Source organism: Heterodontus francisci, unplaced genomic scaffold, assembly GCF_036365525.1.
Source record: "Heterodontus francisci isolate sHetFra1 unplaced genomic scaffold, sHetFra1.hap1 HAP1_SCAFFOLD_136, whole genome shotgun sequence".
NCBI classification, from domain to species: Eukaryota; Metazoa; Chordata; class Chondrichthyes; order Heterodontiformes; family Heterodontidae; genus Heterodontus; species Heterodontus francisci.
In genome coordinates, this window is record NW_027141926.1 from 2,006,809 (window position 1) to 2,012,747 (window position 5,939).

The window sequence follows — 5,939 nt, forward strand, 5'->3', positions numbered from 1 at the left end:
GGGTTACGGTCTGTACAACATGGAGAGCACACTCTCGTCCAGTTGGGTTACTGTCTGTGCAACATGGACAGCACACTCTCATCCTCTTGGGTTATGGTCCGGACAACATGGAGAGCACACTCTCATCCTGTTGGGTTATGGCCTGAACAACATGGACAGCACACTCTCGTCCTGTTGGGTTCCGTTCGATAGAACATGGGGAGCACACTCTCGTCCTGTTGGGTTATAGTCTGCACAACATGGAGAGCACACTCTCTTCCTGTTGGGTTATGGCCTGAACAACATGGACAGCACACTCTCGTCCTGTTGTGTTCCGTTCGATAGAACATGGGGAGCACACTCTCGTCCTGTTAGGTTATGGTCTGAACAACATGGAGAGCGCTCTCTCACCCTGTTGGGTTACGGTCTGTACAACATGGAGAGCACACTCTCGTCCAGTTGGGTTACCGTCTGTGCAACATGGAGAGCACACTCTCGTCCTGTTAGGTTATCTTCAGTCCAACATGGAGAGCGCACTCTCATCTGGTTGGGTTACGGTCTGCACAACATGGAGAGCACACTCTCGCCCTGTTAGGTTATAGTTTGTACAACATGGAGAGCACACTCTCCCCCTGTTGTGTTACGGTCTGGACAAGATGGAGAGCACACTCTCTTCATGTTGGGTTCCGTTCTGCACAACATGGAGAGCAGACTCTCATCCTGTTGGGTTATAGTCTGTGCAACATGGAGAGCACACTCTCTTCCTGTTAGGTTATGGTCTGTACAACATGAAGAGCACACTCTCGTCCTGTTGGGTTATAGTCTGTCCAACATGGAAAGCACACTCACCCCCTGTTGGGTTCCGGTCTGCACAACATGGACAGCACACTCTCGTCCTGTTGGGTTCCGGTCTATAGAACATGGAGAACACACTCTCGTCCTGTTAGGTTATGGTCTGTACAACATGGAGAGCGCTCTCTCACCCTGTTGGGTAACGGTCTGTACAACATGGAGAGCACAGTCTCGTCCTGTTAGGTTATGGTCTGTACAACATGGAGAGCGCTCTCTCCCCCTGATGTGTAACGGTCTGTACAACATGGAGAGCACACTCTCGTCCTGTTGGGTTACGGTCTGTGCAACATGGAGAGCACACTCTCGTCCTGTTAGGTTATAGTTTGTACAACATGGAGAGCACACTCTCATCCTGTTGGGTTACGGTCTGTACAACATGGAGAGCACACTGTTGACCTGATAGGTATTGGTCTGCGCAACATGGAGAGTGCACTCTCGCCCAGTTGGGTTGCGGTCTGTAAAACATGGCGAGTGCACTCTCATCCTCTTTGGATACGGTCTGTACAACATGGAGAGTGCACTCTCATCCTGTTGGGTTACGGTCCGCATAACATGGAGAGCGCACTCTCATCCTGTTGAATTACGGTTTGGACAACATGGAGAGCAGTCTCTCGTCCTGTTGGGTTGTAGTCTGTGCAAAATGGAGAGTGCACTCTCTCCCTGTAAGGTTACGCTCTGTACAACATGGAGAGCACACTCTCATCCTGTTGGGTTATAGTCTGTGCAACATGCAGAGTACACTCTCGTCCTGTTATGTTCTAGTCTGTACAACATGGAGATTGCACTTTCATTGTGTGGTGTTATCGTCTGCAAAACATGGAGTGCAAACTCTCGCCCTGTTGGTTTATCGGCTGTACAACATGAAGATTGCAGTCTCCCCCTGTTGGGCTTTCGTCTGTGCAACATGGGGAGTGCACTCTCCCCAGGTTGGGTTTTCGTCTGTCCAACATGGAGTGTGCACTCTCCCCCTGTTGGGTTACGGTCTGAACAACATTGAAAGCAAACTCTCGTCCTGTTGGGATACGTTCTGTACAACATGGAGAGCATACTCTCATTCAGTTGGGTGATGGTCTGTACAACATGGAGAGCAAAGTCTCTCCCTGTGAGGTTATAGTCTGTACAACATGGAGAGCGCACTCTCATCCTGTTGGGTTACGGTCTGTACAACATGGAGAGCACACTGTCGTCCTGTTGGGTTACCGACTGGACAACATGGAGAGCGCACTCTCGCCCTGTTCGGTTATGGTCTGTCCAACATGGTGAGCACTCTCTCCCCCTGTTGGGTAACGGTCTGCACAACATGGAGAGCACACTCTCGTCCTGTTCGGTTATCGTCTGTACAACATGGAGAATGCAATCTGCCCCTGTTGGGTTATGGTCTGGACAACATGGAGAGTGCACCATCATCCTGTTGGGTTTTGGTCTGTGCAACATGGAGAGCACACTCTCACACTGTTGGGTTATAGGCTGCCCTGCATGGAGATTGCACGCTCCCACTGTTGCGCTTTCGTCTGTACAACATGGAGAGTGCACTCTACCCCTGTTGGGTTTTCATCTGTCCAACATGGAAAGTGCACTATCCCCCTGTTGGATTATATTCTGTGCAACATTGAGAGCACACTCTCGAGCTGTTAGGTTAAGGTCTGTACAACATGGAGAGCACACTCTCGTCCTGTTAGTTGATATTCTGCACAAGAAGGAGAGTGCACTCTCCCCGTGTTGGGTTACGGTCTGAACAACATTGAGAGAACACTCTCATCCTGTTGGGATACGGTCTGCACAACATGGAGAGCACACTCTCCCCCTGTTGGGTTACGGTCTTAACAACATGGAGATGACAATCTCTTCCTGTTGTGTTCCGGTCTGTACAACATGGAGAGCAGACTCTCATTCTGTTGGGTTATATTCTGTACAACATGGAGAGCACACTCTCTTCCTGTTCGGTTATGGTCTGTACAACATGCAGAGCACACTCTCGTCCTGTTGGGTTATCGTCTGTGCAACATGGAGAGCACACTCTCCCCCTGTTGGGTTACTGTCTGTACAACATGGAGAGCACACTCTCGTCCTGTTGGGTTACTGTCTGTCCAACATGGAGAGCACACTCTCACCCTGCTGGGTTAAGGTCTGTACAAAATGGAGAGCACATTCTCGTCCTGTTGGGTTACGGTCTGAACAACATGGAGAGCACACCCTCGTCCTGTTAGCTGATGGTCTGTCCAAAATGGTGAGCTCTCTCTCCCTCTGTTGGGTAACGGTCTGCACAGCATGGAGAGTGCACTCTAGGCCAGTTGAGTTACAGTCTCCACAACAAGGAGAGTGCACTCTCATCCTGTTGGGTTACGGACTGGACAGCATGGAGAGTGCACTCTCATCCTGTTGGATTACGGTCTTTACAACATGGAGAGCACACTCTCGCCCTGTTAGGTTGTCGTCTGTACAAAATGGAGAGTGCACTCTCCCCCTGTTGTCTTATGTTCTGTAGAAAATGGAGAGTGCTCTCTCTCCCTGTTAGGTTACGGTCTGTGCAACATGAAGAGTATACTCTCATCCTGTTGGGTTATAGTCTGTACAAAATGGAGAGCACACTCTCGTCCTGTTATGTTATAGCCTGTACAACATGGAGAGCACACTCTGGTCCTGTTAGGTTATAGTTTGTACAGCATGGAGAGCACACTCTCGACCTGTTCGGTTCTCGTCTGCACAACATGGAGAATGCATTCTCCCCCTGTTGGTTATCGTCTGTGCAACATGGAGAGTGCACCATCATCCTGTTGGGTGATGGTCTGAACAACATGGAGAGCAGACTCTCACCCTGTTGGGTTATAGGCTGTCCAGCATTTAGATTGCACGCTCCCACTGTTGGGCTTTCGTCTGTGCAACATGGAGAGGGCGCTCTACCACTGTTGGGTTTTCGTCTGTCCAACATGGAGAGTGCACTCTCCCCCTGCTGGGTTATATTCGTACAACATGGAGATCACACTCTCGAGCTTTTAGGTTATGGTCTGTGCAACATGGAGAGCACACTCTCGTCCTGTTTGGTTATATTCTGCACAAGAAGGAGAGTGCACTCTCCCCGTGCTGGGTTATGGTCTGTTCAACATGGAGAGCACACTCTCCCCCTGTTGGGTTACGGTCTGTACAACATGGAGAGCACACTCTCCCCCTGTTGGGTTACGGTCTGCACAACATGGAGATCACATTCTCTTCCTGCTGTGTTCCGGTCTGCACAACATGGAGAGGAGACTCTCATCCTTTTGGGTTCTCATCTGTCCAACATGGAGAACACACTCTCTTCCTGTTAGGCTATGGTCTGAACAACATGGAGAGCACACTCTCGTCATGTTCGGTTGCGGTCTGTACAACATGGAGAGCACAATCTCCCCCTGTTGGGTTAACGTCTGTACAACATGGAGAGCACACTCTCGTCCTGTTGGGCTACTGTCTGTGCAACATGGAGAGCACACTCTCACCCTGTTGGGTTACGGTCTGTACAACATGGAGAGCACACTCTCGTCCTGTTAGGTTACAGTCTGTACAAGATGGAGAGCACATTCTCGTCCTGTTAGGTTTCCGTCTGTACAACATGGAGAATGCACTCTCCCTCTGTTGGGTTATGGTCTGTACAACATGGAGAGTGCACTTTCATCCTGTTGGGTGATGGTCTGGACAACATGGAGAGCACACTATCACCCTGTTGGGTTATCGGCTGTACAACATGGAGATTGCACTGTTCCCCTGTTGGGCTTTCGTCTGTGCAACATGGAGAGTGCACTCTCCTCCTGTTTGGTTTTCGTCTGCACAGCATGTAGAGTGCACTCTCCCCCTGTTGGGTTACGGTCTGAACAACATTGAGAGCAAACTCTCGTCCTGTTGGGTTGCGGTCTGTGCAACATGGAGAGCACACTCTTCCCCCTGTTGGGTTACGGTCTGTACAACATGGATAGCACACTCTCTTCATTTTGGGTTCCGGTCTGAACAACATGGAGAGCAGACTCTCATCTTGTTGTGGTATCGTCTGTACAACATGGACAGCGCTGACTCTTCCTGTTAGGTTATGGTCTGTACAACATGGAGAGCACACTGTCATCCTGTTGAGTTATATTCTGTACAACATGGAGAGCACACTCTCCCCCTGTTGGGTTATGGTCTGTACAACATGGAGAGCACAGTCTCGTCCTGTTGGGTAACGGTTTGTGCAACATTGGGAGCACACTCTCGCAATGTTGGGTTACGGTCTGTACAACATGGAGAGCACACTCTCGTCCTGTCAGGTTATGGTCTGTACATCATGGTGAACACTCTCTTCACCTGTTGGGTAACGGTCTGAACAACATGGTGAGCACTCTCTCATCCTGTTGGGCTTTCGTCTGTACAACATGGAGAGTGCAATCTCCCCCTGTTTGGTTTTCGTCTGCACAACATGGAGAGTGCACTCTCCCCCTGTTGGGCTACGGTCTGAACAACATTGAGAGCAAACTCTCGTCCTGTTGGGTTGCGGTCTGTGCAACATGGAGAGCACACTCTTCCGCCAGTTGGGTTACGGTCGGTACAACATGGAGAGCACACTCTCGTCCTGTTCGGTTCTAGTCTGTCCAACATGGAGAGTGCGCTCTCCCCCTGCTGGGATATATTCTGTACAACATGGAGATCGCACTCTCGAGCTTTTAGGTTATGGTCTGTCCAACATGGAGAGTGCGCTCTCCCCCTGCTGGGATATATTCTGTACAACATGGAGATCGCACTCTCGAGCTTTTAGGTTATGGTCTGTGCAACATGGAGAGCACACTCTCCCCCTGTTGGGTTACGGTCGGCTCAACATGGAGATCACATTCTCTTCCTGCTGTGTTCCGGTCTGCACAACATGGAGAGCAGACTCTCATCCTTTTGGGTTCTCGTCTGTACAACATGGAGAGCACACTCTCTTCCTGTTCGGTTATGGTCTGAACAACATGCAGAGCACACTCTCGTCCTCTTCGGTTGTGGTCTGTCCAACATTGAGAGCACACTCTCGTCCTGTTGGGTTACTGTTTGTACAACATGGAGAGCACACTCTCACCCTATCGGGATACGGTCTGTACAACATGGAGAGCACACTCTCGTCCTGT